We start from the raw sequence: 10,091 nt of genomic DNA on the forward strand, positions 1-10,091 counted from the left end.
TCACATGTAGAAAAATTAATAACTCCTTAATATCAAGTATACAATCAGTGTTTATATTTCTCTGAGTAATAATTTTTTTTAGTTTTTTTAAAAAAAAAATCAGGATCTAAACAAGCTCCATACATTGCAATTTCTGATTGCAGTTAAATAAACATGGCTGCTTGTCTTATGGATTTTCGCACATTTAGATGTTGCTAATTGCAACTCTATGGTATCAGGTAACATATTCTCCAGTCCTCTGTGTTTCCTATAAATTGGTAGCTGGATCTAGAGATTTGATCAGATTTAAGGTTTTTTTGGTGTGTGTGTGCACTGTGTTTGTATGTATTTAAAACTGCAGCCCAGATAAAGTAAAAAGATCAGTTCATTCATCAAAAATTAATGAGAACCTTCTCTGTCAGTCACTAGGCAGGGGGAACTGGGAATATAGATATAAAGACACATTTATTCCTAATCTCCAGGTGTTAGCAGTCAAATGATTATAACATAATCTCATCAACGTTAAGAGGGAGCACAAAGCATGGGCCTCTAAACCAGACTGGGGGTGGGGAGGGTGCTCAGGGAAGTCTCCACAGAGGAAGAGACAGTTGAGCTGAGTTGTCAGATGAATTATCCAGACAAGGAATGGGAGTTTCCAAGGACAAGGAACAGGACGGTGAAGGTGGGGGCTCTTTATTAGTACGCTGAATAAAAGGAACTGCAAGCTGTCAAATGTGGCTCAAGAGGAGGGGTGGGAGGAGGACATGGGCAGTGCCAGAAATAAGGCTGGAAAATGAATGTAGTAGTCAGATGACAGATGTCTTTGTAAGCCGTGATAAGGAGTCTATTACCACCTGGAAGCAATGGTGGAAAAACAAAGGATTTCAAACAGGAGCGTGACATGACTACAAATTTAGAGAGATCACATTGTGCATTGCAAGAAGACTGGAGTAGAACAGGGAGATCAGGTAGGGGACTTCTGCAGTAATTCAAGTAAGAGATAATGAGAACTGAGACATTGGCAGTAAAGATGGAGAGAAGAGAGCCATCTGAGAGTAAAGCAGAACTGACCAAACTTAGTCATGGATTAGATGTGGGAAACAAGGAAAGGGATAAACCAAGGAAGATTTGGACAGATGATGGTAGCAAGACAGGGTCTACGAGACGGGGCGCTTGTGATGTCTCCAGGTGGGAGCTGTCCTGTGGGCAGCTGGTTATATGACTCTACCATGGAGGAGAGGGCTTTGGGCTGGAGAGCAAGATGTGGAGTCATCAGGGAACACACACTAGCAGGAGCCATCAGTGAGTAGATAAGGTATGACAGGATAGGGTACAGACTTAAAAGGGAAGAAAGCTGAAGATGAAAACTGAGAAATACTGTTATTTAAAGGATAGAATGATTTCTTAAAAAGCCATTAATGGAAGCTGAGAAAGGCTAGAGAGATAGAAGAAAAACCAGGAGACAGTGGTCTCTCAGAAAAACTATAAGGAGCATTTCAAGGAGGAAGCAGAGACTGAGTATATCAGAGACACCAAAATGCGGCCCGCAACCCGGAGGAGTCATTTTGATGTTGCCACGGGTGGCAGGAGCGAGATTTCGATTGGTTCCCTAAACTCTATATGTATACGGTTGCTGTTCGCTTTGTCCAGAGAGACTCTGTCTTATAAGCATTGCTCTATTTTGCTTACCCAAAATAACAATTACGCTTTCCATTTCAGATACTGACTCGTGTGGCCTCTTTAAAACCTTCAGCCTACCAGAAACTTCGCTGTGAAGAGAGGAAGTTTTTAGGGTTTTTTTTTAAAACATGGAAGAGACTTGAGAATATTTATATTTTGATCAGAAAAAGCCAGGAGCAAGGTGGAGGCTGATGAGACGGGCATAGAAGGGATATTTGTTGGAACAAGGCCGAAAAAGCAGGCAGAGAGATCTAAAGAACAGGTGGAGAGAACACCTCTTGCACTGAGATGGTTTTGAGCACAGGCACGGTGGTTTGATTGTGTGGCCGGTGCATGTGGGTATGTGGTGTATAGGCTGACAAGTAAGGCCATTCCTCCTGGTATCTTCTATTTGCTGTGTGCAACAGGAGCTGAGTCACTGGCAGAAGGAAGATGGTGGTGGTGGTGGTGGTGGTGGTGGAGCAGGAGGCATCAGGGCAGATGAAATATAGCTGGTGTGAGACTGGGAGTGGGAGCCGACTTCAGACACAGACAGTGCAAAAGCCCAGGCGAGGGTGGAGGGCAGGAGTGCCTGGAGATGTAGCAGTCAGCACAGTGGAGAGGTCTGCAGCGCTCAGCGTCCTGGCTGCAGCGAGATGGCCAGTGTGGATATGACTGCCCCTTGCTCCATAGTAACATTTGGTCAAAAGGCACTTTCAGGTGGAACCATAATCAAAACATCACTAATCTGATATCACTCTCCCTATTTACTATTAAAGATGCCACTGCAAATCTACATTTATATCAGTATGGAATCTGTGGTTTTGGGTTCTGGCCTGAGTCAGGAATAGCAAATTCCTATTTTATTTAATTGCTCAGATCCCTTTGTTTATAAGATGTGAATAAGGTACCCTTCCACCATCCTTAACGGTGGTATCATTTAGCTACATGTCATCAGCAACAACATGTAAAATGTCAACGCTCGCATGCCATTTCTCTATGACAAGATCTTTGGAGAAAGGATCTCAAAACCACCTGGCTTTCAGGGCATGCTCTCTCTGCCAGTCTCCTCCTTTTAATGACTTCAGGAAACTAGGGGTCTGTTTGATAAGGTGGTCCCGGGGGTCTGCATGTTAGTGCTGGAGTAGGTGTCCTTCTTCAACCTTTCTCTCCTTCTTCTGCCAAGCCCTATCCTTTAATGAACTGGTGGGGGAACAGTAAGGAGAGGCTGTGCTTATCTTGCCTTAGTTAGGAGCAGGCCCCGAATTCTATTCAGCTAGTTGGAGCCCAGTGCTCCGTGGATAATGTCAGTCCCTAGCCGCTTCTGATGCTGTAATTCAATGTGTGACACGAATGAGTGTAAACAGCTCTTCAGGAACCACAGCAAGTTCAGATTCCTGCCCTCAGCCGTGGAGAGTTTGCTTTAAAGAATATGATGCAGCAGGAGAAGCTTGATTAAAGGAGAAATCGAGCCTCTCTGAAAATGGTCAGCAGCTGTTACAGGTGCAAATTGTGAGTAGGGGGTTTGAGGAGCAAAGCATCACACTCTTGATGGGTCTAAGCTTTTGAAGGCCCTGCTTTTTTCAGATAAAACCATGCAAGTGCTCACACCAAGGAGAATGTAAAGCAGTTTTGTCTTTGACCTGCCTCCTCTTCACACATACGTACACAGCTGTAATTCAGACTGAGCTGCGAAAGGAGAGCAGGTTCATTTTAAACACAATGTTGATGTCAAAGAGAATATTTTTAGTTATTTGTAAGTGGAGAAACTTAAAATCCCATAAAAATCAGAAGAGAAATTCTTAATTTAAAAATCATCGAATAGCTTGTATACTGTTCCAACAACAACAACAAAAAAATACCAATTTTTAATACCAGTCACACAGTTGTTTGGGAGATTGAAACCAAGTAATACATATCGATTTTTTATGCTATGGCTTAACTAAAGACAACCTCATAGTAACTTTGGGCTTGAACGGGGATGAATGGTGGGGGGGTTTCCTATTTGAGTCTGGCTGAATTTCAGGATATGAAGGGGTTAAGTCAAAGGCAGACAAAAGGAAGGAAGAAAAGTAAATAAAGATTCTTTGGATCCTTTTCTTTCATGAGCGTTAATTAATTTTGAAAATCATATCCCACAAACTATGTGAACACGAAACCCCTTTGAGACACAATGACTGATGAACTCTGTGAAGGCAGTGTTCTCAGACTCAAAACACCAAAAACACAATGTTGATAATAGATAGACGCATTATGCTCTCCACGAAGTTTACAGCAAAAAAAACAAAGGAAGTCATAACTTAAACTAGAACAATGGAGGTTTCTACTTGTTTCTATGTTCCTACTGTCTCCAGGTAAGCTAATATCCAGTTTCATTCCCTTCTTTGGGCCTTTGTTCGCCTCATTTTTTTCTTAAACTAAGTTTTGCAAAGAGAATCCCTGTCGCAGCAATAGTCCTTAAGTGACTGCTATATTCAATATTTTTCTGTGTACCTCTGAAAGTGCCACCAAGGAAGAGAGTGCAGGAAAACCACCAAGGTTGTGGCTCGAGGCTTCTCATCCTTCTCATTGTGGTTTTCTTTTTTTCTTTTATGATACTGAATCATGTTTTCATTTGCCTGTTACACACTGTGCTGTCTCAGCCTCAGTACCACCTTTGATAGCTATTGCTGCTTGCAGAGAAAAAGAGAGATAGGTATCACTTTATTTAAAGGAAAATTAGTGATATTTTATTGCTGGAATTGTTCAAGAGCTACATACTATGTAAGACACAGATGAGCACTTGATGAAAATGAGAGAACTGAAAGAAGATGAGAAAAGGAAGTGTTTCAGAGAAGCAGCAGAAGCTGGGGTGAGGAGGGAGAGGGAAGCTTTCACTGGGTGGTGAATATTCAAGGAGAGGAAGCTCTGTAAGCCTGGTGGGTAGCTCTAGAGCAGCAGTTCTCAACCTGTGGGTCGCCTAAGACCATCGGAAAACAAAAAGATATTTACATTACGATTCATAACAGTGGCAAAATTACAGTTATAGAGTAGCAACAAAAATAATTTTATAGTTGGGGGTCACCACAACATGAGGAAACTGTATTAAGGGGTCGCGGCATTAGGAAGGTTGAGAACCGCTGCTCTAGAGAGAAAAGGCTGAGACTGAGTTGGAGTCCTGCTCCCATTTCTGGGACCATCTGCTTTGAGCACAAGAAGATTTAAAACTTTGATGACTGACTGACTATACAGCTCTTTGAATCTCTTGGAAGAAAGAATATACACAAAATACTATTACTTTATTATGAGGTCATTATCCCACTGTTTTACATTGGACTCACCATGTCCTATATCCTGCTTTCGTCAAGTCTTCGATATTTTAGGGAGATTTGAATGATCTCATGTTGTCCTTAGTCAATGAGCAATTATATGGAGGAAGAGAAATGCCCTTCCTGTTTTGGGAACATCCTGTCAAGTGTGGGATGTGTTTCCTGCGTACCATGTCTTCTTCATGCCATTAGCACCCACACAATTATCCAGCCTTCTAGAAAACGATTAAATTGTTGGCCTGGATGGATCCCCCCCCCCCCCCCCGCCACTAGCTAAGAGTCAGAGCTGTCAGTGGACAAAAGATTCGGCTCCTGACTCATCTCCAAACATTTACATGCATTCTTTGGTGTTTTTAGTTTCTCTGTAGGATATCTGCACTTCTTTTATCATTGAGAGGCAAGAAAGGATAATATTTTGAAGAATGAAAACAAATTTTAGGAACATTAAATTAACTTACTTGGATGCATTTTAATTCCCACTTTCAAAAGTTATTTAAAAAATTTCCCCAGGGTTCTAGATCCAGTTCATGTACTTGTTCACACTCTCAGGCTCATCAGACACCACTTAATGACTAGAAGAAAAAAGAATATGATGAGCGGGGCTCTGGAAACTTGAAAATTTGTGTAGCCTCTTTAGGGCTGCACTGATCCACATATCTCTTGTTTTGGTACAGAGAACACACAACTGTACACTATGACTATTGATTTTGTTTTCTGGACCTATCCTGTCAGTTAAAAATATATAAAAAACCTAGGTATATAAAAGATACCTGGGACATCTCCAGTTAATGTCCCAAGCCATGTATACAGTAGGAGGACTTATACAGTAAATGATACTGAATAAAAGAGACTTTTCTAATTTATATTTATTATTTAAGAGCATAGTAGTAGTAATTAAGAACACAAGTTTTGGTACCAAGAACACCTGGGTTCAAATTCTGATCCCACTATCTTGGGAAAGTTACATTTCCTATTTGGGCCTCTGTTTCATCATTGGTAAATGGAGATGCAAATTGGGTTATTATGAGGATTAATTTAGATGCATGAAGATACAAAGCACATGGAAAAGTACTCAATAAATATTGGCTATTATTAGACAGTACAGCCTGGATAAGTTAATTTAGACCTCCCAAGCCCTACTGTATTTTCACCCTCCTCCCCCCCAAAAAAAGAAAAAGAAAAAGAGAGATTCTCTTGGCATTATTACAGACGTAGGTGATTTTTGTATTAATCTGTCAGCATTTAAGAGTAGAATATAAGCTTTCAGGTTATAAAGGCAAAAGGAACATGTACATCTAATCTTAATCGCTTTTGAAATCCCACTAAAATTGTAATACAGTCTTTCTAAAACGACAAACCTACACAAACTTGGAGAACAAGAGGGGAGACAATCAAAATAATATTTGGAAGCTGAAAAGCAGATGGACAAGTAGTAGTAACTGACCTTGCAGATCCAACAAAGTCAGATTTGGAGAGGGGTAAGCTAACAACCAACCCAATTTCTCAAAAGACTCCAGAACTGGAAGCAAAGGAGTAAGGCTAAAAAGAGGTGTGTGTCTTGACAAAGGAGAACTGACAGTGAAGCTGTTGAAAAAGCATTTGATTCCTAGATTTGCGCCCCTTATCCTCATCCAAATTGTTTCTGCTGGGTGGGGGAGGGAAGTACCACATTCATTACTTGGATGTAGTAAATCAGAGGATCTCTAGACTGAAGTTTGACTGTGAGTACCATTCTGAAAATAGGAATTAAGTGAATGTATGCATATTGAATGCAGAATGCAGAGAAAGTCAGACCTCTTCCTTAACTTGGCTCTTAGAACACTGGCAGTAGAGCCTTGACTCTGCAGCCGAGACACTAGAAACTCTTCCTTGGGAAATCTGACCAGCAAAAGAGGAAAAAATCCTAAATATTCAAATTATTGGGAATTCCCCAACAAATGGTCCACCCAGATAACCCCACCAAGAGATCAACAGTCAACAAGCCACACCTACACACTCAGAGCTTCCAATCAGCTCTTTAGATAATGTTTAATCAGAAGCAGATAGCAAAGAATTATCGGACAGCTGTAGAGAGCCTGTGAAACAGAAGAGTCTAAAACAATAAGGAAAACAAAAAGCTGAAAAAACAAAGACTATAAAACGACAAGACAAAAGCCCCACAAAGAAAAAAAAAAAAAAGCCCCACAAAGGCCTCTCATTAAAATTCTATGAGATAACATAAGGCGTTCATGAACAGAGTTTTTAAATGTAAAGAAGCGCTCTTGGGAATTAAAAAATTGATTGCAACGGGAATGAAAAGAATCAACAGAAGGGGAGGAAGAGAACATTGAGGAAGCCTCCCAGGAAAGGAGTCGAGATAAAAAATAAGAAATTTAGAGGACCAGGCTGGGAGATCTGACATATGAATAAAACAGAAAAGAACAGGGAAAACAGAGAAGAACGAGTCATCAACAAAATAACCAAAGAATATTTCCCAAAACAGAAAGATATGAGTTTCTAGAATGAAATAGTCCATTACATATCCAACTCAATGGATGGCAAATAGACCATACCAACTCACACTATTGTAAAATTTTTAAAAACTACTGACAGATGATTCCAAAAGCTTCCAAAGAGGAAAAAAGGCAGATAATATAGAAAAGATCAGGAGTCAGAATGTCTTCAGACTTCAAGGATAACACTGGAAATATGAAGCATTGTCTTAAAAAATTTGGAAGAATACTACTTCTAACCTAATCTATTTTCAGCCACTCTATCATATATAAGACTATAAAGACATTTTCAGACACGGAAACTCAAAAACATTACTTCCCATGCCCCTTTCCTTAAGTAGCTCCAGGAGAATGTTTTCCACTAAAGAGACTAACCCAAGAAAGAGGAAGACAGGAAACAGGAGATCCAATACAGGAGAGAAGCAATGCAAATTGCAAGAGGATGGTGAAGAGAGATCCCAGGGTGATGGCTGTGTATCAGAAACAGAGGGCCATTAGTCCAGATTGGAGAGCGGCTCCAGAGATAGCCACACTGGGGACAATCACAATTGTCACTGCCATCACACCATCATTTTAACCTCAGCATCAAATGCCTGCATGAGCTTGTACTTTGCTTGTCTTAACCATAGGCTGAAGTTATACTCCCCTCCATGCCCTGCTGCCTGGATCAGTGGACTTGCATTTTACTGAAAATGCAAGAAATTTTTGCTTTGACCCACTCCTGAAAGTTGGAGGAAATCCACGGTGAGTTTAGAGGTAGTAAACAGAAACCTATTCTGTTCGACCATATTTCTGTTGATAACGTGTATCTGGTCCAGACTATAACTGTCAGATACCCTCACTGTGGTAAACCCTGTTTCCTAAGACTCAGGCATGACTTTGAACCCTGCCTTCCCAAGAAGGAGCTCTTATAAGCTTTCAGAGAAGCCAATGCCAGATCATGAACTGAAGACTGTTCACCTTCTTGAGGGAGCTGTCATCTAACAGTAACAAGACTGCCCTTTCCTCACACAGCTAGTGTTAAACTTGCTACTCAGTTTTGCAAACCTAAACCACGAAAAGCAGAAAAAAAATCATGTACACTCCAGTCAGGGTGATGTTACCTGGCTGGGGATGGAGGGAAGTGAGGTTAGAGGTTAGACAGGGCATATAGAGAGTTTCTTACCTGGACTAATAGGTATTAGTTTTACATTTAAAGTCTTCATATGTGATACATTTTACACACACACACACACACACACACACACACACACACACACAGGCTCTGTATTACAAACCATATGAAGTTGCCAATATTCTACCATTTTTTGAGGTACAAAAATAGCAAGCTCATATGTTTAAACCTGATAGATCAGGCTCAATAATGTACCTTGTGCCCTTGGGGCAAGTTAAGAGCCTAAGCTTCCCCATATACAAAATGTAGAGTGAAAAAAACAACAGAGGATTTATTAAATGTAAAGAACTCTTATAATAGTGTAACTCTCATATTGTCTACACTCAAGACAATAATTACTGTCCTGTAAAAGGTTAAAATGTAAGATTCTAATGGGGAAATTCCTTTGTGTTTCCCAGAGAAAGGATCTGGCAAATATTATATTCACATAACTATAGTTTACTATAACATAACAATGAGAACTTCAGAACAGTTTTTAGAAATCCCCAAACCCTCACATTTCCCTCACTTCTGCTTTTCTTAGCAGAAATGGGGACATCGAAACTGGAAATGACAGGAAGCAATAATAGGATGTGATTTAAGGGACAGTTCTGAGAGGAGGAATTAGATAAAAATTGAGACAAACGTATTCACTATTCTTTTCTAATCAACACAGAGACTTGGGTGGACTGAGTTGGTTCTTGGTAGAAGGCTCTTTTTTCAGGCATACAGATTAAAAATTTACACAAACCACAAAGAAGAATCTTCTACTTTTTTCCCCTTAAGCCATGATTTACTGAACAACCATGATGTACCAGAAGCATTTTAAATGTTTTTATAAATATTATCACTTCATCTTCATAGTCACCCTATGAATTTGGTACCATAATTACCACCCTGTTCCTAACGCCCTTTTAGGTATGACGTAACGGAGGCTCAGTAAGGTTTAGGAAGTAACTCAGTCACAGACCAGTAAATAGCAGAGCTAGGTTTAAAACCTAGGTAATTCTAACCTCAGACCTAAGCTCTTAATCAGTAATCCTCTTATACTATACAACTCTTGATCCTAACTCTCTTCTTTTCAAAGTGTTCCCTTCTTAATCCTGCCCCTTATTCCACAGCTAAAGGTGACTGATTTTTCCAGTAGCATCTACTGCACCATCCTTCCTTAGTGAGTTGTGGGAAATCCCTAGGTACTTTTGTTTGAAAGTCTAACACTGTATTTCTCACGCTGAGGTGTGCACAAGCAGTACTTGGTAGTATGTTGTGGGTACTTAAAGCCACACAATTAGCAAGGCATGTCCTCCTGGAGTGACAATTTTACATCAGGTTTCATTTTCTTGGGAGAATCTCCTTGTTTTCATTTTGAAAACAAACACAGAGATGCTTTATCTTTAAATACAAGATCTGGGGCCGGCCGAGTGGCGCGATGGTTAAGAACTGGCTTGGGACGCCAGAGGGCCCCGGTTCGGATCCCACATATGAGGGCCAGTGACACTG

General features: G+C 40.5%; 1 protein-coding gene across 2 annotated transcripts in view; it reads right to left on the reverse strand.

Moving 5' to 3' along the window:
- Positions 1–10,091, reverse strand: part of PRORP (protein only RNase P catalytic subunit) — a 127,575-nt gene that overhangs the window by 15,634 nt on the left and 101,850 nt on the right. The window lies entirely within an intron of this gene.

Source organism: Hipposideros armiger, unplaced genomic scaffold (genome assembly GCF_001890085.2).
Source record: "Hipposideros armiger isolate ML-2016 unplaced genomic scaffold, ASM189008v1 scaffold_90, whole genome shotgun sequence".
NCBI lineage: Eukaryota > Metazoa > Chordata > Mammalia > Chiroptera > Hipposideridae > Hipposideros > Hipposideros armiger.